We start from the raw sequence: 25,822 nt of genomic DNA on the forward strand, positions 1-25,822 counted from the left end.
TCCTTAGGTGCTGTGGCAGAAACTTAAAAACTGCATTCAAAAAGGAGAAAAAGCAGAGGGATTGTATTTGATATTAATAATCTTACATGTAGAAGGGAAATACCTGTGTGCCATTCTAACAAAGAGCAGAATACTCTGGAGACATGACAAGACAAAAGAGAGGGGGCTGGGGCAATGGGTGGTAAATTATAAGAAAGTAACTGGCAAGTATATGGGGGAAATTAGTGTAAGATGAGAGTTGTCTTACTAAGCTTCATTTGTACAGACTCATCTTGGCATCAGTTCCTCATTCTTGGTGATAAGAATGTTCTATTCAACCTGGTACAGGGAAGTCATCTTTCTCATAAGAAATTTATGCCCTACTTCAAGGTAGAAAGCAGGAGAGTGGCAGGCACCAAGATGGCAGACTAGGAAGGGAGCTTACTGCTCTAGTCTAGGGGAAGATAGTTTAAAAAAATGGAGAGAGTGCAGTCTCAGGGAAGAGTGGGGGAGAAAATGACAGTGGAAACTCTACATAAATTAGAGGGTACTGTGGACCAACGTGGAGAGTGTGGATGAGCAAAATTCTGGATCCCAGCAGTCAAGATTCTCAGCACCAGCTTTGGAGGGTGAGGTGAAACCAGATTGCAGATAAAGCTGAGGAAAGAGCCTACTGTGAGTCTGCCTTGGAGCCCTAAAGATGGACAGTATACTCGCCAACTGAGAGGAAAGAAAGGCAGCATAGTTCTCTCTCCCTGACCACCTGGCACCAATGTCTTGTAACTAGCAGAGAGCAGTTAGGCATTATTTTGGACATAGGTAACAGCTGCATCAGCTTGTACCTGCATGCCCAGCAACCAGTCAAGAGGAGACACCTGAGTCTGGCTAGGGGCATTGACAGGGGGCTTGGTACTCATGACTGTGGGAGCCATGTGTGCTGGGACTGTGAAAACACTGTAGCAGTGTGTGAGGGTGGACGGTGTGGCTGGGTCTTTGGGCAGTCACTGTGAGTTGTTCCACATGCTCAGGGCTCCCTGATTCCCTGGTGAGAGTCATTGCTGCAGGATCTGTGCTCACACCAAGGACTGTGCAGATCTTTTGTGCAGCTCTTGTCTCAGCACGGATGAATATTATACCCACTGGGACTAATGCCCCAGCATTGGTCTTCTTGGAGGAAAGGAGGTGTGAGACTATACCAACAGAACTGAACAAATTTCCTTGATGATAAGAGAGAGGGGGGGGGAGAGAGAGATTGACTGATTTACCATGTCCAATTTAGAATTCACCTTGGAACACTTTATCTTTTACCCTAGAGAACTGAACAGAGCTCCTTGGTCAACCCAGCACATGCCTCAGGGTATTCACTAAAAGAGAAGACACTCCACTAATCCTCAGAGGCATAGAACAAAGGTAAAAGCCATCACAGGGGGAAAAAATAAACCAACAAGTATCTCTGCAAATGCCTAAAAATAAATGTAGCAATTCAAGAATAAGGAAGACAACATGATGTGCCCAAAGGGACACAACAGCTGAATACTACAATGTGAAGAATGAAGAATTGAAGAAATGCCAGAAATGATTGGAAGTAATCAGAAGCAAATCCACAAAGAAATCTGTACGTGACATGAAAGAAAAGTTTTGCCATGAAATTGAGATTTTATAGAGAAATCAAAACAAAATATTGGAAATGAAGAATTCCATAGAACAAATAAAAAATGTGATGGAAAGCCTTAACAGCAGACTTGGTGAGGCAGAAGAAAGACTATCTGAGTTAGAAGACAAATCTCTGGACATTTTAGAGTCAGATAAAAAAAGAAGAAGTTAGAAAACTAAAAAACGGTGTTGGAGATCTATGGGATACTATCAAACCACCTAATATATGGGTCTTAGGAAGTCCTGAAGGCGTGGAAAGAGAGTATGCATTAGAAGGCATTTTTAGTAAAATAATCACAGAAAAACTTGCCTAATTTGGAGAAAGGGATGTCCAAGTACAGGAAGCACACAGCATTCCTAATAGACATGATCAGAAAAGATCTTCACCATGATACATTGTAATCAAACTCTCCACAGTAAATCATAAAGAAAAGATTCTAAAATGTGCATGAGAGAAATGCCAGATTGCTCTCAAAGGATCTCCAATTAGACTCGCAGCTGATTTCTCATCAGAAACCCTACAGGCTAGGAGAGAATGAGATATATTTCAAGTCTTAAGAGAAAAAAAAAAAAACAAACTGTCAATCCAGAATACTGTACCCTGTAAAGCTCTCATTTATGAATGAAGGTGAAATAAATACCTTTCATAACAAACAGAAATTGAAAGAATTTGTCACCACTCATACAGCCTTACATATGCTTAAGGATGTGCTATACACAGAAACATGGTCATCACTTTGAAAGAAGGTGAAGGCAGGAAATCTCCCAATAAAGATACAAAGGAAATCCAAAATAAACAATAGTAATATTTATGAAAAAACAGCAGGGCCAAGCTGTTACTTATCTATAGTACCTAAATGTAAATGGTTTCAACTCTCCAGTTAAAGTTTACAGACTGGCTGAAGGGATTAAAAAACAAAACCTTCTATTTGCTGCCTATAAGAAACAGATATCCCCAACAAAGGTACACACAGACTGAAAGTGAAAGGATGGAAAAAGAATTTCCATGCTAGCAGAAACCAAAAAAGAGCTGGTGTAGCCATCTTTATATCAGACAAAACAGACTTTAACACAACATCTGTTAAAAGAGACAAAGAAGGACACTACGTAAGGGATCAATTCAATAAGAAGATGTGACTATAACAAATACATACACAACTAATTAAAGGCACCTGGCTCTTTAAAAGAAATGTTGATGGATCTAAAGGGAAACATAGATCCCCATACAGTAATAATGGGGGACTTCAATACCCCCACTTTCAGCAATGGACAGATCAACCAGACAGAAAATCAGTAAGGAAACAGAAGAGTTATTCGACCCAATAGACCAATGGACCTAATGGATATCTAGAGAACTTTTCATCCTACAGTTGCAGAATACACATTCTTCTCACCAGCACATGGAATTTTCTCTAGGATAGACCACAGGCCAGGGCATGAGCAACTCTCAGCAAATTTGAAGGAATCCGAATCATATCATGCATCCTCTCTGACCACAATGGACTAAAGCTGGAGATCAACAACTTGAGAGTCTCTAGAACAGTGGGTCATAGAAGAAATCAAGCAAGAAATCAAAAAACTGTTGAGAAACATTTTTTTTTCATACTGTTTTTTAAAATCTTGACTTAGTATAGAGTTAATCTTCTGCATATAAAGTTAATTGAAAACAGATCTTGGAAAAAAATAAGAATGGGAATAAGAGAGGGACGAGGAAGAAGGGTGGGGGTGGGAGTGAGAGGGTGGGTACGGTGGGAAGAATCACTATCACTATGTTCTTAAAGTTGTATTTTTGAAATTCATGGAGTTTGTACACCTTAAATCAAAGGTTTCTGGGGAAAAAAGGAGAGGAAAGAAAAAGTCCTTCCTGATTTCCTTTTCTCAGTGGCTTAATTCAGCTCAAATTAACCAATGTGCCAAAGTGGCATATTTTAGGGTGGCTTTTTCTGAGCCCTTTCACAGTCTACCTCTTGTTTTCCTATAAGGAGCAGTGTAAAATATATTATTGCTCCTTAATGATACTTTGTTAAGTTGTTATTTACTCTCATCTTGGAATGAAAGGTTACAATGGTAATTGGGTGACTGTGACTTTCTAACAGGAAAACAAATCACCCAAACTCTTTAAAATTCATATTCACTTCATAGTACATTGGTTTTTGTTAGCCATGCATCATACATGCACACACTTATTCACATATATTACAAAAGGAAACTAGAATATCCCACAGATAGTTCAATAGTGAGATCAAATCCGTGCCCATTTGTTAGTCCATCCTCTTTCATGTACATGCTACTTCTAGGTACACAAAAAGCCTCAATCCAAACATCTGTATATTTACCATATAATCCTCCTGCTGGATTTATTTTGGGTTTAGTTCTCAAAGATGCATTCTAAAGTCTTTAACTGATGCTTCAAAAACAGACTTTAGATATCCACGCTTTGTTCTGAATTCTAGGAAGAGGGCTTCTGAATACATTTTTAAAAATCTGAACAAGAGCAATTTCATCTTTCAATAGTCACTGTAAAAATATTTTGCATATTCTTTACGTGACTTTCTTACAAAAAGTATTGGAATGGGCTGTCTAATGTTTGGAGAAAAAAAAAAAGACCTTGTAGGGCTGTCATTAACTAGAGTATGACTCCCTCCCCCAAATCCCAGGATAATCCTTTCTGAAAGCCTGGGGGAGTTTGTGGAATTGTTATGACATTCAAAGTGTTCTCAGGGCTTTGAGCCACAGAGAGTACTTTTCCAGTATTGTAATTTATCTATGATCTTTTTATTGCTATGTCCTCTGAAATACGCAAGAAGACAAAGTCAACGTGGCTTGTTTTCTCTAACTTGTTTTCTTTTGAGAAGATAGCTTTTGGAAGAGAAAGGTGGGTATTTCTGCCCTATCTCCATTTAGTGCCATTTCCGGTGAGGGACACCAAACAGATTAGGGGCCCTAAACACATACAGTACATCTGGTCCTTTGTCATGCTCACGGCAGTCTTTACTTATTTCCTAATATTCTGGGTCCCATGCCTGGGTGTATCAGTCAGGGTGACCATCACAGCAGGTTTGATAGAGCTGGCGCTCTGGGCTTGGCTGCAGATTTGCTTAGTGATGATGCAGCGTCTCAGGTCCGTGAGTGGTGCTGGAATGACCTGGAGAGGTGGAATACATCGTGAGGACCATGAAGAGGTCAGAGATACTGTACACAGCTCTGCAGAGGGGCCTCTGCAGACAAGACTGTGTAGAGTCATCACCGATCATTAGCGAGTTATCAAGCATGACTTCATTCCAGAGTTAACATCTCAGACCTCAGTACTACAGCAACAGGATTTGTGGGGGCAGAAGGAAGTATCTTTTTGGCGCCTTGGCCACTTCCCAAGTTTGTATGAGTCACTGTGAAGGGCAGTGCTGGCCTCCATGGGAATAGGAAGACGAGAGAGGAGAGAGAGGGCCAGGAGAAGAGGCAGGCAGCACAAGCTTCAGACAGTTTGCTGGTCTTGTGGTTTTGCCAAACGTGGCTCTGTTTCGGAGCTAAGCCCCTCAGGAACAGCTAAGAGAAACACGCTCTGAGTTTATTCCCCTCTGCAGTTTGACTCCTGTCTCAATTTTTTTTTTCCTCCTTGTGGTCCTATCTGAGTTTGTCTACTCCCTACAAGTCCAGAAGCAGTTTCATGATGAGAACTGTTATAAAGTAGATTGGCAAGCAACAAGTAAACCCAAATGCTCCTGCTTCAGGTGAAAACATGTATATGGCTCTCATGACGAAATCCAGCGATTCAGTTGAATTATAAGACAGTCCAAGAAGAGTCTGCCTTCCAGAGGAGGATTCCTCCGACTGCTAGCTGGCTACCAGGCCTCTGTTAGTAAGGCACAGAGAGTAACTCAACTTGATGAGTGGCTGGTATTATTTGGAAAAGGGAATTGTTCCAAAAAAAAAAAAAAAAAAAGGAGGGACAAAGAATATACAGATTTATTTAATAAGTTTGCCAATTTTGACCTCTGGGTGATTGTTATTAAGATAAAAGTTAACTGGGGCCAGCACTGTAGGCTGGCCTACAGCACAGCATAGGAGGTGAAGCCACCGCCTGCAGTGTCAGCATCCCATAGGGGCGCCAGTTCATATCCTGGATGCTCCACTTACAATCCAGCTCTCTGCTAATGCCCGGGAAAGCAGTAGAAGGTGGCCCAAGTCCTTGAGCCCCTGTACCTGCATGGGAGACACAGAGGAGGCTCTTGGCTTCTGGCTTTGGATCGGTTCAGCTCCAGCCATTGCAGCCAACTGGGGAGTAAACCATCGGATGGAAGACCTCTCTCTCCCTCTCTCTCTCTCTCTTTGCCTCTCCTTCTCTCTGTGTGTAACTCTGACTTTCAAGTAAATAAATAAATCTTTAAAAAAAGATACAAATTAACTTAAAATGTATTCTGAATAGCATACAAATTCTGGGACTACTAGATAACATAAAACCAGAATCAGAAAATCTTTCTCCATAGGTTAGACTTTCCCATAATTCAAAATGAAGAGAGAACTCATGATACTGAAAACATATGAAACTGCCTCACTGCCATAGAATTTTGAGTCACTTCCAATAAAATACTTTCTTTAATGTCTGGACAAAGATCTCTTGCCAAACAGGTCGGCAGAAGGCAGGAAGTGTAAGCTCTGGATGACCTGCCCACATGTCTAGGCATGCCAGGTCCTGCTCAGCTATTTAATTATCAACCTCTGCTTGTAGCTTCAAAGCCCAGCGTGCAGATTCTGCACAAAAGCCCACTTGAGGATATGCTGTGCAGTCTGCTGGAATAAAAGTCAGGAATCACTGTCGCAGTTCACATCATCTAGTCTCAAAGGCTTCTGAAGCTCAGGACGCAGATCATGGCTAAAAGACTCAGGAGAGGATACTTAAGGATAGTGTAGTATTTCCAAACTATTTTATTTGTTTATTATCTATCTACCCTCTGTCTCAAAGCCATGGGGGGGGGCAGAAATGGAGATAGAGACAAAGAGAAATCTTCCATCAGTGATTTACTCCCCAAATGCCTGCAACAGCTAGGACTGGGACAAGCTGCAACCAGGAGCCTGGAACCCCATCTAAGTCTCCTCTATCAGTGGCAGGGACCCAAGTATTTGAACTATCACTTGATGCCTCCCAAGGTGCACATTTTCAGGAAACTGGAACCAGGACTTGAACTCAGACACTCTGAAGAAGGATGTGACTCAATGGCATATTAACTGCTGTGTCAAATGCTTGCTCCTTAAATTATTTGTAAGTGGCTAATGAGCATTAGATGGTAATTATTTTAATAATTCATGAATATATTAACATTTTTCATAAGATCCTTTTATAGATTAATGAGATTTATTCCCTGAATTTATTAATATTTGGGAAGGCCAGTCCTAAAATGTAAAAAATAATGAGTATTGATGATACTATCACAAAGAACAAATGTTAACATTTATTCTCTTGAGTTTTTTGGTTTTTGTTTTTTAAAATCACTATATTTTCTTTGCTTAGCCCATAGTTTTCCTTTTCCTCAAAGATCAGCATCATCTGATATTTATATCCTAATTATATTCTTGTACTTTATTTATTTTGTCCTTTGACACAACTTGAAAATATTATGCACAAATGTCCTGATCAACTGCATTATATAGTCTAATTATTATGTTTTGGAAACCCCAAAACCTGGGTCCACTCACTCAATGGACAGCAAGCCAGTCACTGATGTCTGCGTGATGGAAGAAGGTAGCTGTTTATCGCAAAGTGTGGAGCAAGGATGTGGGAAGCTATTGCTTGATTCCAAGACTCTCTGAGGTGTTAGGTGTGAAGGTTCTTATAGACTGAAGTCAGAGATGAGATGCGTGCGTGGCTCCTGTGTGGGTACCTGGTTGGTCTGCAGTGTTAATGGCCCTCTTCTGATTCATCAGTAATATATCCTTTGGGGGAATTTGGGAAATCATGGAAAAGTGAGCTCAAGTCTGTTACGTGAAAGATCCTTCTTGCTCAGGGTTGAGGTTCCTGAGAAAGCCCTTAAGACAAGGCTGAACATCAAGATGTTATCTGCAAAAAAAAAAAAAAAAAAAAAAGATGTTATCTGCAGGAAAGATAAATACCTCATGAATCTTGTAATCAGGGAGCCTGTAGGGCTGGCTGCACCACTCCCTCCATTCATTGAGTTAATTTTGGTAAGTGGTTGTTTTGCTATCATAAAAGCAGGGCAAGGAAACTTTAAGCAAAGGGAGGGAGCCTGGGAGACCTTGGGAAACTAGGACCTGATAACGTCTAGCATTTGCATGCCAGGCTGTAGAGGGACTGAGTTTCAATTACTCTAGTATTTAAGCATGGAATTTTAATGGGTTTTTTGTTTGGCCTGTTGATCATAAATTGAATAATATTCTGAATTTTCTTAATTGTCATGTTATCTGAAAGTTCTTCTGATTTTCTAAGAAAATAATTACATGGTCCACAAGTGGACATTTTTGTCTCTTCATTTCAAATCCTTATACCTTTTTTTCTTATTTTATTCCTTGGGTTAGGAACTCTAGACCAATGTCAAGAAGCAGGATGATTGTAGGCATTCTTGTCTTCTTTCTTATTTTAATGGAAATGCTTCTGAAGTTTCACCATTTGTACTGATATTTGCTGTCAGTTTTCCATAGATTTACTTCATTAGGAAGGAGTTGCCTTGCACACACATTCTGCGCTCCTCTGAAGCCATCTCCTTGTTTGTGGCAAGTCAAGAGACCATGAGTTCCACAGACTTCAAGAGCAGAAGTAAGAAGGACCAAAGACAATGTTTGGGCAAATGGGCTAAGACACCTTAAGTAAGCTGTGGTAATCATGTGTTTTGCTTTCTGTATCTTAGGGTGCTATGCCATCTTGGGGTTCAGCTTACTGGAGAAAGGCTACCCTGGGCAGGGTTAGCTCTGGCAGTACACTTGCCAGAGGACATGCTCTTCAAATGCAGAGCAACCAATTCAGGGCCCATATCCTCAACCACTCTTCTACTAGGCAAAGCCAGGGTGTCTTTGCCCTTGTCATCCCAGAACCAGGCATCAGACACCAAGGGGCAATTAATTCCTAGGCCCCAAAGCCCATCACAATTATTCAACTTAGCCAGTCCTAAATGTGTCTATCCTGCTTATGTGGCCTCACCCATTTCTTCTCATAAAAACCTTAGTAAAGACCCTTGCCTGTGATTTCCTCTTGCTCTCTGTGCCATCAGATGACCCCGATGGCTTGTGTGGTGTTCTGGGAAGCCTGTTTCTAGCAAACCATGAGTATAACCTTCTTCCTTTGTAGTAGTCATTGACATGTCTGCAAGTTAGCCATGCCTGATTAGAGCAAAAACCAAGTACATTTTAAAATACAGAAGGTCACACATAAATCATGGGCTTATGTGCCCAGTGCTGTTAAGATGTGCGATGTTTCCTTGCAACCAGATTCCAGCCTAAGAATGAGGAAATTGAGGGGAAGGATGAGCGTGCTTGAGTGGGGACTGAAGCAGTTTATACTTTCTAATTTCATACATAATGAATTCGTTGCTGCTCTTGATAGAAAAATATTTTGTTTTTGTCAAAGTACCTTCCCAGGCAACTGATGATTGACACTGCTCTTGCAGCTGTGTGGCCCTCGACAATGAGCACTGCTGAAAAGCTCCTGAGTTTAATTTTTAAGTTAGGAATTTCTGCGTAAATGCCACATGCTCACATTGCTTGCAATGATCCCAGGGGTAGCATCATGTTTTGCTGCCATATACTTACCAGAATGATGCAGTACGTTGTAGTCAGACTGCCTGATTTTGAATTCAGGCTCTGACTTATCTGTGTGGCCTTGGACAAGGTATTTAAGCCCCTCTCCTCTCTTTAGTCTCCACACTTGTAAAATGAAAGTTAATAATAACAGTATTTACTTTATAAAATGGTTGTGGGGAGCAACTGAGAAGTTATTAGTGGGTTTTCAAAATGGCAGTATAGGGAAGGAGCTTACTGCTGTAGTCGAGGGGAGGATAGTTTTTAAAAACGTAGAGAGAGCAATCTCAGTGAAGAGTTAGGGAGAAATGGAAGAGCAAATTCCACAAAAATTAGAGGAACAAAAATTGTGGACCATAAGTGGAAGGTGTGGACACACACAACTCAAGACCCCAGCAGCCTAGAACCCCAGCAGCAGCACTGGAGTGAGGTGAGTCTAGGCTGCAGCAGCCCAAGCCACCGGTAAAGCTGTGGGAAGAGCCTGGTGGGATCCAGCTTGGAGCTGTGAGTGACAGTGTACCTGCCAACCTAGAGAGGAAAAAAGAGGGGGCACGTTTCTCTCCCCAACCTCCTGGCACTGTAACTTAGCCGAGAGAGGGTAAGTACCACTTTTGGACATACATAAGAGCTGCACCAAGTCATATCCGCATGCCCAGCAATCAGTCAAGAAGAGATGCCTGCTTCTGGCTAGGAGAATTGACAGGGGGCTGGATGCGTGTGTCTTTGGGAGCCTTGTGTGCCAGGGCTGTAAAAACACTGTGGCTGCATGGGAGGGCGCAGGCTATGGCTGGGTCTTTGGGCAATCACTGTGGGTGGCTCCACATACTTGGGGTCCCCTGATTCCCTGGTAAGGGTCATTGCTGTGGGATCTGTGTTCACACCGAGATTTCACAGATCATTTGTATGGTTCTTATGGTAGCACAGATTAAAATTCTATCCACTGGGGCTAGTTACCAGGCATTGGTCTCCTTTGAGCAGAGGAGGTAAGAATGAGAATACATCAACAGAGTAGAACAAACTGGCCTTTTAATTACAAAAAAAAAAAAAAAAGAGAGAGAGAGAGAGAGATTTACCACACTCAACTTGGGTGTCACCATGGACAGTCCCCTCACCCTGGAGCACTGAACAGAGCTCCCTGACAACATCCATTACACACCTTTGGGTATTCACTGAAAGAGCAGACACTCTACTAAGCCAAGAGGCATAGTTTAAAGATAAAAGCCAACAGAGGGGGAAAAAAAACAAGTATCACCACAAATGCCTAATAATGAAAGCAGCAATTAAAGAAAGAAGAATAAGGAAAAAACATGACAACCCCAAAAGAACACAACACTTCAATACTAGAAGGTGAAGATGAAGAGATGGAAGAAATGCCAGAAATGGAATTCAAAAAATTGTAGGATTACATAGAAGTAATCAGAGCAAATTCATGAACTAACAATAACCATACATGACATGAATGAAATGTTTTCCCATAAAATTGAGATTTTAAAGAGAAATCAAAATGAAATATTGGAAATGAAGAATTCAATAGAACAAAAAAATGTGGTAGAAAGCCTTAACAACAGATATGGTGAGGCAGAATAAAGAATATCTGAGTTAGAAGACAAATCTTTGGAAATTTTACAGTTAGACAAGGAGAAGGAGAAAAAGAGGAGGAGGAGGAAGAAGAAGAGGAGGAGGAAGAAGAGGAAGAAGAAAAGGGGGAAGGAGAAGAGGAAGAAGAAGGAGAAGAAGAAGAAAAAATTAGAATATTAAAAAATAGTGTCAGAGATTTATGGGATACTAGCAAATGACCCAACATATGGGTCTTAGGAGGTCCTGAAGGTGTGGAAAGAGAGAATGGATTAGAAAGCTTTTTTAGTGAAATAATCACAGAAGACTTTCCCAATTTGGAGAAAGGGACATCCAAGAATAGGAAGCACATAGAACTCCTACTAGAAATGACCAGAAAAGATCTTCATCATGACACATTGTAGTCACTCTCTCCACAGTAAGACATAAAGGAAAGAGTCTAAAATGGGTATGAGATGAACCCCAGATTATTTTCAGAAGGTCTCCAATTAGACTCATAGCAGACTTCTCATGAGAAACCATACAGGCTAGGAGAGAATGGTGAGAAAAAAATTGTCAACCCAGAATGCTCTACCTTGCAAAGTTCTCATTTATGAATGAAGGTGAAACATAGAGCTTCCATAACAAACAGAAATTGAAAGAATTTATGACCATTCATCCAACTTTACAAAAGATGCTTAAGGATATGCTACACAAAGAAGCAAAGTCATCACTACGAAAGGTGAAGGCAGAAAATTTCCCAGTAAAAGTACAAAGAAAATCTGAAGTAAACACTAGGAATATTTATGGAAAAATGGGAGAGCCAAATCATTCCTTACCAATGGTCACCTTGAATGTAAATGACCTCAATTCTCCAGTTAAGATACAGATTGGCTGAATGAATTATAAAAAAGAGACCCATCTATTTGATGCCTACAAGAAACAGATCTCAATAACAAAGATACACGCAGACCAAAAGTGAAAGCATGGAAAAAAATATTCCATGTTAACAGAAACCAATAAAGAGCTGATGTAGCCGTCCTAATGTCAGACAAAATAGACTTTAACACAAAAACTGCTAAAAAAGACAAAAAAGAATACTATATAATGATTAAAGGATGAATTCAACAGGAAGGTGTGACTATAGTAAATGTATATGCACCTAATTACGGGGCACCTGACTATTTAAAAGAAATGTTGATGGAGCTAAAGGGAGACATGGACTCCAAAACAATACTAATGAGGGACTTCAATACTCCCTATAATAGTATTGGGGGGGCCGGTGCCATGGCTCAATAGGGTAATCCTCCGCCTTGCGGCACCAGCATACCAGCTTCTAGTCCCTTTTGGGGTGCCAGATTCTGTCCCGGTTGCCCCTCTTCCAGGCCAGCTCTCTGCTGTGGCCAGGGAGTGCAGTGGAGGATGGCCCAAGTGCTTGGGTCCTGCACCCCATGGGAGGCCAGGAGAAGCACCTGGCTCCTGCCTTCAGATCAGTGCAGTGCACCGGCCGCAGCATGCCAGCCATGGTGGCCATTGGAGGGTTAACCAACGGCAAAAGGAAGACCTTTCTCTCTGTCTCTCTCTCACTGTCCACTCTGCCTGTCAAAAAAAATTAGTATTGGGGGACTTCAATCCTCCACTTTCATCAATGGACAGATCAACCAGACAGAAAATCAGCAAGGAAATAGCATAGTTAAGTGACACGATAGACCAAATGGACCTAACAGATATCTACAGAATTTTTCATCCTACAGTTGCAGAATATGCATTATTCTCACCAGTGCATGGAATTTCCTCTAGGATAGACCACATGCTAGGCCATAAAGCAAATATCAGAAAATTTTTTAAAAAATGAAGTCAAACCATACATTTTCTCTGATCAGAATGGAATGAAGCTGGAAATCAGTTACTCAAGAATCTCCAGAACATATGTAAACACAAGGAGACGGAACAACATGCTCCTGAATGGACAGAGGGTCATAAAAAAAATCTAAAGCTAAATTAAAAAAATTTCTTAAAGACAAATGAAGTTGACAATACAATATATCAAAGCTTATGGGATACTGCAAAAGCAGTGTTAAGAGGAAAGTTTATAGCAATTGTTACCTGCATCAAGAAATTAGAAAGGTACCAAACAAATGAGCTCTCAATGCATCTCAAGGACCTAGAAAAATAATAGCAAACTAAACCCAAAACTAGTAGGAGAAAAGAAATATTTAAAATTAGAGAAAAGCAGAATTGAAACAAAAAAATACAAAAGATTAGCAAAATGAAAAGCTGGTCTTTTGAAAAAATAAACAAAATTGACACACCATTGGCTCAACTAACCAAAAAAAAAAAAAAAAAAAAAAAAAAAAAGAGGGAGAAGACCTGAATCAATAAAATTAGAGATGAAAAAGGAAATTTAACAACAGACACTACAGAAATAAAAAGAATCATCAGAAATTACTAAAAAGAGCTCTATGACAATAAAACAGGAAACCCAGAAGAAATTGATAGATTGCTGGACAACACATAGAACCTACGTAAATTGAGCCATGAAGATATAGAAACCTTAAACAGAGCAATTATCAAGATGGAAACTGAATCAGTAATAAAGATGCTCCCAGCAAAGAAAAGCCCAGGATTAGATGGCATCATTGCTGAATTCTATCAGACTAACTCCAATTCTTCTCAAGTTATTCAAAACAACTGCAAGGGAGGGAATCCTCCCGAACTCCTTCTATGAAGTCAGCATTACCTTAATCCCTAAACCTGAAAAAGATAACAGAGAAAGAATTACAGACCAATATCTCTGATGGACATAGATGCAAAAATCCTCAACAAAATACTAGCCAATTGAATCCAACAACACATCAGAATATCATTCAACCAGAAAAAGTGGAATTTATCCCAGGTAAGCAGGGATGGTTCAACATTTGCAAATCAATCAATGTAATACATCACATTAACAAACTGAGGAACAAAAACCATATGATTATCTCAATAGATGCAGAGAAAGCATTTGATAAATTACAACACCCTTTCATAATGAAAACTTTAAGTGAATTGTGTATAAAAGGAATATTCCTCAACACAATCAAGGCAATTTATGACAAACCCAAGGCCAGCATTGTATTGAATGGGGAATAGTTGAAAGCATTCCCACTGAAATGCAGAACCATATAAGGATGCCCACTCTCATCATTTCTGTTCAATATATTCCTGGAAGTTTTAGCCAGAGCCATTAGACAAGAAAAGAAATCAAAAGGATACAAATTGGGCAGGAGGAAGTCAAATTATCCCTATTTGTAGATGACATCATTCTGTATATATAGGGGATCCAAGAGACTATTTGAACTCATAGAAGAGTTTGGTAATATAGCAGGATATAAAATCAACCCACAAAATCAATAGCCTTTGTTTAACACAGACAATGCCATGACTGAGAAAGAACTTCTAAGATCAATCCCATTCACAATAGCTACAAAAAAAAAAAATCAAATACCTTGGAATGAATTTTACCAAGGATGTTAAAGATCTCTATGATGAGAATTATAAACATTGAAGAAAGAAATAGAAGACACAAAAAATGGAAAAATCTTCCATGTTCATGGATTGGAAGAATCAGTATCAACAAAATGCCCATTCTTAGAAAGCAATCTACAGATTCAATGTGATACCAATCAAAATACCAAGGATATTCTTAGATATAGAAAAAATGATACTGAAATTCAAATGAAAACACAGGAGACCCCAAATAGCTAAAGCAATCTTATACAACAAAAACTAAGACACAGGCATCACAATACCAGATTTCTGGACATACTACAGGACTTTTATAATCAAAAGAGCCTGGTACTGGTACAAAAACAGGTAGATATATCAATGGAACAGAATAGAAACCCCAGAAATCAACCCATGCATCTACAACCAACTTATCTATGAAAAAGGAGCTAAATCAACCCCTGGAGCAAGGAGAGTCCCTTCAACAACTGGTGCTGAGAAAACTGGATCTCCACATGCAGAAGTATTAAGCAAGTCCCCTACCTTACACCTTACACAAAAATCCATTCAAAATGGATTAAGGCCTAGATCTAGACCTGATACTATCAAATTATTAGAGAACATTGGGGAAATCCTGCAAGATAATAGCGTAGGCAAAGAGTTCTTGGAAAGGACCCCAGAGCTATAGGCATTCAAAGCCATAATTGACAAACGGGATTATATCAAATTGAGAAACTTCTGCTCTGCAAAAGAAACAGTCGGCAAAGTGAAGAGGCAACCGACAGAATGGGAAAAATATTTATAAACTATGCAACTGATAAAGGATTAATAAACAGAATATTTTTAGAAAGCTTATATCTAATAAATATAAATGTCATAAGTACAGCTTTTAGAATATAGTGGTTCTTCCCCTCATACCCGCCCTCCCTCTCCAAACCATCCCACCTCCTACTCCCTCTCCCATCCAATTCTTCATTAAAATTCATTTTTAAATATTTTTACATACAGGAGATCAACTCTATACTAAGTAAAGATTTCACAAGTTCGCACCCACGCAGACACACAAAGTATAAAGTACTGAATAAACAGAATATTTAAAGAGATCAAGAAACTCCACAACAAAACCTACAACCCAGTGAAGAAATGGGCAAAGAAGTTGAAGAGACATTGTTCAGAAGAGGAAATCCAAATGGCCAAAGACACATGAAAAAATGCTCAACATCACCAGCAGTCAGGGGAATGCAAATCAAAACCACAATGAGGTTTCACTTCACCCTAGTTAGAATGGCTGTCATACAGAAATCAACAAACAACAAATGCTGGCGAGGATGTGGTGAAAATGGTACCCTAATCCACTGTTGGTGGGAATGTAAACTGTGGAAGACACTTCCAGCCACTGTGAAAAACAATGTGGAGATTCCTCAGAAATCTGAAAATAGTCCTACCATCTGACCCAGCCATCCCATTACTGGGAATTTATCCAAAGGAAATAAAATCAGCATATGAGAGTTAGATGCACCCCCATGTTTATTTAAGCACAATAGCTAAGATATGAAATCAAACCAAGTGCCCATTAACTGAAGACTGGATGAATAAATTATGGTAAAAAAAAAAAAGACAATGAAAGCCTGTTGTTTGCAACGAAATAGATGAAACTGGAAAACATCATACTTAGTGAAATAAGCAGTCCCAAAGGACAAACACCATATGTTCTCCCTGATCTGTGATAACTAATAGAGCACCTAAAAGGAAATCTATAGAAAAGAACTTGACACTTTGAGATGCAATTACTTTGAATAGCCCTCGTCTTGACTGTTGAGGAACAGTTTTTTTTTTTTTCATACAATTTGTTGAACTCTTTACTTAGTAAAGAGTTAATTGCACGTGTATAAAGTTAATTGAAAATAGACCTTATTAAAAATAAGTATGGGAATAGACAAGGGAGGAAGAAGAGTGGTGGGAGTGTGGGTAGGAGGGCAGGGTACAGTGAGAAGAATCACTAAATTTCTAAAGTTGTACTGATGAAGTTCATGAAGTTTGTATTCCTTAAATAAAAGTTTCTTGCAGAAAAAAAATACTTGGCTTTTTATTTTAAAAAAAGAAACTACTAGCATAATACCTGGCTCTTATTAGCATGTAATAAATATTGATCATGATTGTAATTTGCATGATTATTAGTAAGTCTTTGTGCCAGGTTCTGTGCTAAGCGATGCAGTGTTTCCTCTCCCCTACTAGCACCTTGGGGTGGTGGGATTATTATCTAGGAATAGTGAAGCTGTGCTTGAGTCCTCTGGTTCTGAGGACCCATATTATTAATCACAATCCCCCTGTTTGGGTGAATCAAAGAAATAGTTTGGGAGGTCTGGCATCCTTCTATGATATCAAGTATCCAAGAATGAAAAACAAGAGAACCCAGACTGGCATGTGACATTTTCCATGTTTTCTCTGATGTTGCTGGTATGTAGACCAAATTGTAGTCTACAAGGCATTACACAAACATTTAAGGGAATTCATGCTGTTTTTCCCACATCAAGCCAAATATTATTGAAACATTTTAGATTTGCTTAAAAAAAAGACATTCTTTGGCACTAAACTACTTAGCATGAGGGTGTTTTCTGGAATATTAAACAATAGTAGATCACTAACTATGCCAGTTTTACTTAAATGAAAGTCAGCATGAAGCAACCAAATTATCCTATCTAGCCAAGAACAATGACATTCAATAAGTTACAGAGACATCAGTATCAAAGGGAAAGACTTACTGAGCTAGCACTTAACTTGAACCTTAAACTCTTTGGAAAAGAAATAAAAAGGGCAAAGTTGAAGCAGAGTGGAAAGTGAGATAATGAAAAGAAAGTTTTGATTCTGTTGTATTTACAGACCATGCATTGCTATTGACACAAACTACTACTATACACAATACTATACCACTACTCTAAGTGCCATCATTTCACGACCAGCCAATTACAAGCAACACTGGATAGACACATTAATTATAAAATCTTTTTCAAAACTAATTTAAGTTGGAGCTCTGAATAGTTGTATTAATGTGGATGGTAACATGTAATTCTCATTCCAGTAGGGAGTGGGAAGATCCACAAAGGATCAACAAGCAAAGAATAAGTCAAATAAAGAAGAAGATCCAAACAAGGCATAGGCAGGGACTTCCCTTTGGTCTTCCCAGCTCAGAATTCACCCATCACTTAATCATGAAGAATTAGCATGAATACCAAAAGTATTCCATGTATTTTTTGTGGTCCGTCATGTTATAAGTGGTTCCTTATATTGATAGCAGAGTAGCAATACACAATATAGCCTTTATCCTTTTATCAGTAGTGCAAAGTCCTGAGTAAAAGACCACTGTTCGGTATTATTAATAGAACTGGGGTGGGGGATTCAGATGTTAATGGTGGTGCATGCTTGTTACTCCTGTAAGAATAAGAAAGAGGAAGGGAGGGAGTTAGGGAAGGAGGCAGAGAGGGAGAAAGGGAGAGAAGCAGCAAGCTGTAATGCCCTGAGGAATCGCTCTGCATAATGGATTGATTCCTCTCATTTGCATCTAGACTATTATTAGTTATATGCCATCATCCTTGGAAGAAATGAGAAAATACAAATAAAGTCATTTTTGGTAGAGTTTAATTTTCTCGTGGGACCCCCATTGAGGCAGGTTGCTAGAAAACATCTTCAAATGAAACCCTCTCTTCCCCATCTAGACGTCTTGGGTGTCACTGATATAGTGAGATATATTAAGCTATTGTTTCTAGTACTGACAATTCACTCAATGGCGTCAGAAGAACACTAACTTTGAAGCCTATAAGATATGGATTCAAATTCTAGTTCTGCTTCCTCCAGGCTTTCTGATGTAGGCCAAGTTACTTATCCCTCACCTGTGACATGCATGCATAATACATATTATGTAAGGATGGTGCTTTGCAAGGTTGCAATCATTTCATGATGCCATGTGTGTTAAACAGACTGTAAACATTGAACAAATGTTGTTATTAACCACTGGATATGGCAATCCCAGGTACTCCAGCACACAGCTTTCCTCTTAGGGAGATTGAGAACAACACAGGACCATTAGACTTGTCTCCTACTGAGCCATTTGGCATTGATTTTTCAGCTGCACATCCTGGGGACTCTCTCAGGCCATAAAATCAAGGAAGCAATAATTCTCTTCTGACCACTCCATTGCTAAAATGAAGGGACTTGAAATTTTACACCCTCTAGGGTAAGGCAGAGAAAGCCTTTAATACACTACCTGTTGCTTGCTCCAATACTGTTAGCTGATGGGGAAGGAGTGTTTAGTATGCCAGAGGGCTTTGCGCTATCCATTAGCATCGTGGTCTCCTTGAGTTCTTGTCATAACCTGCAGTGTTTTATGAAAGAATTAACCTCAAGTAGCTTTTGCAGCAATAAAATAATATGTTGTGGAAGCCTTGCTCAATTTCTGCATGTATTTTACTGCCATGGAGAAGTGAGATGATGAGAGGGAGAAAAAAATATGAGGAAAGGCAGAGAGAAGATATACAAACAGAAGAAGGAGAAGTGTATATTAACCTTGTTTTTCTGCTTGAAGTAAATATGTATTTTCTAAGTCTCTTTTTCAGACTGTAAAAAACAAGGAGAACCAAATCTTATTCTTTTTAAATTAAAGGACGTGTACTACTTTTCCCCCTGGATTATAAAGTAATACATATTCATTATCAAAATGTGAGAAGCATAATGAAGAAAAAATTCTAAATTCCTTGTAACATTATTAATTAGGCAAAGCTATTTGTAACACTTCAGTGCCCTGTTTCTAATGTGTGCATATTTTGTGGATATCATAGTGAATGTACAATTTTGTATCTTCCATTTTTTGCACTATCATTAGTCAGTGTATTTTTCTACATAACTGAAAAAAATTTTAAGATTTTAAGATAAAATATGATCAGTTGTACGCACACAAGAACAAACTCCAAATGAATCAGAGATTTAAATGCTACAAAGCTGACATACGGTGTAAGAGGAAACCATGAATGATTTTATCTGTAGTCTGGGTGGGAGGATGCTATTTAAAAATGATTTAGAACTCATATTCAATTAAAATTGTTAAATTTCACTATGCAAAAATAAAAATCTTCTGTATGGATATGACCACTCATCTCAACCAAGTCAAAAAACAAACAACAAATTGAGAATAAATATTTGCAGCATACATCACAAAGTAGAGATTTTCTAAATACACAAAGAACTTTAAAGATTGAAGAAAACAGGACCAAAAATCATATTTAAAAAGTGAATATAAGAAATAAACAGGATAAAAATATTTTCCACAAACCCAAAAGAGATGTTCAGTTTTCTTTGCGGTAAGAGGAATGCAAACTGAAAGGAAACTAAGATACTATATTTAATCCATTATGCTGGCCAGAATTTAAAAGCTTGACAAGTCCTCATGAGAAGACACAGGAATTTCACACATTTTTGGTAAGAGTACCAAGTGGTATAATCTCTACAGTAGGGGATTATGACAATATCCACAATTTTACATATGCCTTTATCCTTTAACTCAGCAATCCCACATCTAGGCATTGACTCCAGAGGAATACCTCCAAAATCATGAAAATGTAGATGCCTAAGGATGTTCTTTGCAATGTTATTGGAATTTGCAAAATTTTGGAAACTACCTAAATATACAAACATGGGAAATGGGTTATATAAATTATGGTGCAAATATATAAGGTAGCATCATATAGCTATATAGTTGCTTTTAAAGATTTATTTGAAAGGCTGAGTTACAGAGCGGGTGAGGCAGAGAGAGAGAGAGAGAGAGAATGCACTTCCATTTGCTGGATCACTTTCTTTTTTTAAATATTTATTTATTTATTTGACAGGTAGAGTTATAGACAGTGAGAGAGAGAGACAGAGAGAAAAGTCTTCCTTCCATTACTTCCCAAATGGCCACTACGGTCGGTGCTGCGCCAACCCAAAGCCACGAACCAGGTGCTTCTTCCTGGTCTCCAATGCAGGTGCAGGGGCCCAAGCACCTGGGCCATCCTCTACTGCCCTCCCGGGTCACAGCAGAGAGCTGGATTGGAAGAGGAGCAACCTGGACTAGAACCCGGCAGCCATATGGAATGATGGTGCTGCAGGCGGAGGATTAGCCAAGTGAGCCATGGCGCCAGCCCCTGGTTCACTTTTCAAATGGCCACAACAGCCAGGCCTCAGCTAGGCTGAAGCCTGAAGCTAGAAGCCAGAAGCCAGCAGCTATTTCTCAGTCTCCCATGTGGGTTCAAAGGCCCAAGTACTTAGGCTGTAAGTTGTATCAACAGGGAGCTGGATCAGAAGCGGATCAGTCAGAACTCAAACCAATGCCCCATATTAAGAGGAATATCTTGGGGCCAGCACTGTGACATAGTAGGTAAGACAGTCATCTGCAATGCTGGCATCTCATATGGGCACCAGTTTGGGTGCTTCAGCTCTTGTGAGCATGTGGGGAGTGAACCAGAGTATCACAGATCTTTCTGTCTCTCCCTCTCGCTGCCTGTCAAATAAAGGTTTCCCAACAACAACAAAAAGCCTTTGGAAAGCCTGTGTACATTCATACCATCAATTTACGGAGTTTGCAAGCTCGTGTTCTTCCCCACACTGAAAATAACTCTTCTGTGGCGTAGCTGGTAAAACCTCCGCCTGCAGTGCCAGCATCCCATATGGGTATCAGTTCGAGTCCTGGCTGCTCCACTTCCGATCCAGCTCTCTGCTATGGCCTGGGAAAGCAGTGGAAAATGGCCCAACTTCTTGGGCCCCTGCACTCACATGGGATACCTGGAAGAAGCTCCTGGCTTCGGATCAGCCCAGCTCCAGCCGTTGCAGCCAAAAAAGAAAAGAACTCGTTTTCAAAATGTATAGACAAAACATACTATATTTTTTTTTAAAAAAAGATTTATTTATTTATTTATTTAAAAGGCAGAGTTACAGAGGTCTTCCATCTCCTGGTTCACTCCCCAAATGGCCGCAACAGTTGGAGCTACTGATCAGAAGCCAGGAGCTAGGAGCCAGGAGCTTCATCCAGATCTCCCATGTGGGTGCAGGGGCCCAAGGCACCATCCTCCACTGCTTTTCCAGGCTGTAGCAGAGAGCTGGATCGGAAGTGGAGCAGCCAGGACTCAAATAGGCACCTAAATGGGACGCTGGCACTGCAGGCAGCTGTATCCACTATGCCACAGTGCTGGCCCCCATATGTTAAACTATGATGGGACATTCCTGTATGCTTATTAGCTATTTATATTTCTGGGAATTTTCTGCTTACATTTACTGCCCATTTTTTAAGATGTCATTTTAAATGTTTGTTTCTTTATATACAGACTATATTAAAACATCTCTACATTGGAAAAGAGGATGGAGGCTTAACTACACAGCCCTGACATGGAAGCTCCAGCTCAGCAGGGAAGATTCTGGTGGGTTGCAGGATCCTTGGTAAGCAAGGGCAACTGAGCAAGGATTCAATTATGGGCAAAAAGAGCAAATAAACAAATGTGAGGATTAGAGGAAAATTTCTGTAGGAAGTACAGTTCAAGAGCCTACATAATTCTATGGCAAGAGGCAGCAGTAAATAGCCTTGGGCTCAATGTGCTCTAAGTACCCCTCCGCCAAAGTATGCAAGGCCTATCTCTAGGTGAAATCTACTCTTCTCATAGCACCAGAGTGTTGGACACACAGCATTAAATACCTTTGAATATGCAGGAGGGAAAATTGTATCAGTTGGGAAAGAAAGAATTCAGTAGTTTCCAACGCCACCCTCTGCAACAGCAGACAGTTCGAGTAGGTAAAGTGCACCTCCTGCTCCTACCCCAGTCTCAGCAGGTGTGATCTTCCTGTAGGTAACAGACAACTAAGCAAGTCAAGGTTTCTTCCAGGGTCTGTTCTGTGTTGGAAGAGCCTTCTGGGAGTCTGCGATGATACTTGGCAACATCAGATTCTGAGATGTTGGGATGTTTTTCTTTTTGTCTGGAATAATGGCTTCAGGTCCTGGGCATTGGCTGTGTGTGTGTGTGTGTGTGGGGGGGGGTGTTCTGCACCAATAAGGGGCTCATAATAAAGGCCCACAAAAGACTTCTTTAATGTCTGAGGCCCTGAGTGAAACAGCCCCATCCCAGGTTTGAAAGCTGAGGCTACAGCAACCAAGCAAACCTCATTTTTGTCAAAGCATCGAGGATGTTAGACTCAGCAGAATGCAACATTAGGGCAGAATTCAATTTCTTTGAACTTTAACTCACAAGAACAAGAAAATCTGATTTCAAGTATAAAATTCTTTGGATCTTTACATCCTTTGACTTCACTTATGCAAAAGAGTTTAATCTTTAAAGTCCTCAGGAATATGGTAACAGGAGAATGGTTTATATGAGAGTATTGGGCATTTTGTTGGCGTTTTCTTATTGGGCTACCTAAGTATAATTGGCTAATCTCTTCACAAAGCCTCTGCTAGGCTCTGCTGAACCATGTGGCCGCACATATTTGGAATGAAACACAGAATGAGAATCTGCTGCCTGTAATCTAGAACCAGTGAAGTTGCTGGAAAATCGCAACACAGGACTAGGCTAGGTTATATTGCAGTTACAGTCAGCCATGCAACTGCTGCTTCCCAGGATGCATTAGCAGGAAACTGGATCAGAAGTGGAGGCACTGGACCTAGAAGCAGCCCACTGATATGGATGTGGGCATCACAAGTGTGCCTTAGACTACTGTGTCACAATGCCGCCCTCCCCCCAATTATTATTTTAAGTGAATGTATTTATGGGTACAGTGTGACAATTTGATACATTTCAATGTACAATAATCAAATCAAGTTAGTTGGCATTTCCATATCTTTAAACATTGTTAAAAGAAAATTTTATGATTAATACTTAATGGTATCTTTTCATGGGATAAAGGGTGACATTATAGTAAGTGTATACATGTGTAATGATCAAGTTAGGATAACTAGTGTTCTCTTCTCCTTATTGTGACTTTATATTTGAAGGCTTCAAGCTCCTCTCTTCTATTTGTTCATAAAATATGTAACAGGTTATTGCAAAGTACTCACCCTATTTTGCTCTAGATCACAAGAACTCATTCCTTCTGTTTGCACACATTCTATAGCCACCTTTCCAATGTAAAGGTAATTGGAAAAGAACTCCTAGGAGACAGAAGTCAAAGAAACAAAACTTTCCCTGTACTCTTGCAGTGGTCAGTTAATATTCAGGCATTGGAAGCATGTCATATCAGGGATTGTTATCTGCTGCACCAGGGAGGTAGGCACCAATGACAAACCTGAGACTCCTGGTGATCACATTACTCCCCAAGGATAATTAGAGACTGGATTAGATGTGGGCGTGCCTGACTGCACACCTGGGCACTCTGCTCTCTGTGCTGTCCTTGCCTCTCTGCAAAGGCAAAATATTAACCGTAGTGGTGATGATAATAATAACGATTCATGGGGATGTTTCATTAAAGCAGTTGCTGCTTCTAGCAGAGAACAAAAGTGGCAAACAGCTGAGAACAATAGGCGATACCTCTGACGGTGTGAGAACACTCAAGGCTTCCATTCTGCCTAAACCTCCGTAGTGGGATTTTCCTTCCTCCCACTGACTGGAGGCTCATTTCCCAGAGGTAAAGGGGAAAACGAAACAGCAGGACACCATTTAACTGTTTATGTTTGTAAAAATTAAAAAGCCCATTTTTTCCGTGTTTGATTTGGAAACTTTAAACCTGATGATCAAGATGATCTCCTACCAAGACTTGCATAGCGGCAGCCACTAACAGTCATCCCAATCCAGCAGGTGCCAAGCCCTCTTCCACAGACACCTGCTGTATGAACTCATTTGAACCTCACAGCCGTCCTGTGGGATACGGATGGTATCATCTCCATTTTACAAAAGAAGAAGCAACAGAACACAGCCCACCTACAAAACTTGGCCCTCGAACACTATGGGCAATTGTTTGTCACTGAAGAGCAAAGTGAAGCCGCCAATGCAAAGCTCTGTGTGATCAAACTTATGTTTTGTAGCCAGTTCTTCTCTAATGAAGGAATTATAGGGGGTAGAGGAAAAGGCTTGATCAGACTCCCCTGAATTTGAATCCTGGCTCCATCCCTTGTTAATCACATGATTTTAGTTGAGTTGGGCTTCGTTTATCTCTTTGACAATGGGAGTAATCATACTCCTCCCAGAAGCTTATTATGAAAATTAGAAAGCAAAGTACAGTTGCTAGAACATAGGTGAGAGCTATTAAATTTACTGCTATAACAGATACAACAACTCTTTGAGTTGTACACATATTCAAATACATTTCCATGTTTTACAAGTTGTGTAACCTGGCAACTTCTCACTGTATAAAGAAGGAAGTTCAAGTGCTTCAAAAGCAGAGATACCAGGTAGAATGGAGATTATTGCTTATCTTTTGGTCTGAGACTGAAGTAAGGTAATAAGCACAAAAGCCAAGTTTTTCTAAGAATGAAATTTTTAAAATTTCCTTTAGCTTCTAAATTAGCTTAACAGAGTTAGGCCTGAATGTCTAAACTATAAATGTCTTCCTTTGAGTAGGGCAGAGCCTCTTCTGGGCTGGCTTTCCCTCCAGGCCAGAATGAGAACACAACGGAGTAAGTAGGAGTTAGGGTAAGGGAGAGCCCTTTCTGTACAGGCACTTAAGAATTACCTTTAGGGGCTGGTGCTGTGGCGTAGTGGATAAAGCCTCCACCTTCAGTGCCAGCATCCCATATGGGTGCCAGTTCAAGTCTTGGATGCTCCACTTCTGATTGAGCTCTCTGCTGTGGCCTGGGAAAGCAGTAGAAGATGGCCCAAGTCCTTGGGTCCCTGCACCTGCTTGGGAGACCTGGAGCTCCTGACTCATGACTTTGGATCGGCCCAGCTCTAGCTGTTGTGGCCATTTGGGAGTGAACCAGAAGATGGAAGACACTCTCTGTCTGTCTGTCTCTCTGTCTCTCTCTCTCTCCCCTCACCTCTGCCTGTCTGTAACTCTACCTTTCAAATAAATAAATAAATTTTTAAAAGTTACCTTTAACAGGCAGGTAGAGGGAAGCACTTTTAGAAACACCCAGAGAGATAGGAAACATCCCCTAACACCAAACAAATGCTAATGTGGCTATGGCTGTCTGAGGGAAGACTAATTTGGAGCTAGCTGCTGGGAGGCAGTGGTAGGAGAAGACCACATCAGTGAGCCTTTGCTGTGCTCCTGGCTCCATGGAGCTCAGTTGTGGCACAGCAGGTTAAGCTGCCACCTATGACAACGCTAGCCTCTCACAGTGGAGCACCAGTTTGAGTCCCAGATGCTTCGCTTCTGATCCAGCCCCCTGCTATTGCGCCTGGGAAAGCAGCAGTACTTGGACTCCTGCCATCCACATGGGAGAACCAGATGGAGTTCTAGGCTC

This window comes from Lepus europaeus, chromosome 10 (genome assembly GCF_033115175.1).
Source record: "Lepus europaeus isolate LE1 chromosome 10, mLepTim1.pri, whole genome shotgun sequence".
Lineage (NCBI taxonomy): Eukaryota > Metazoa > Chordata > Mammalia > Lagomorpha > Leporidae > Lepus > Lepus europaeus.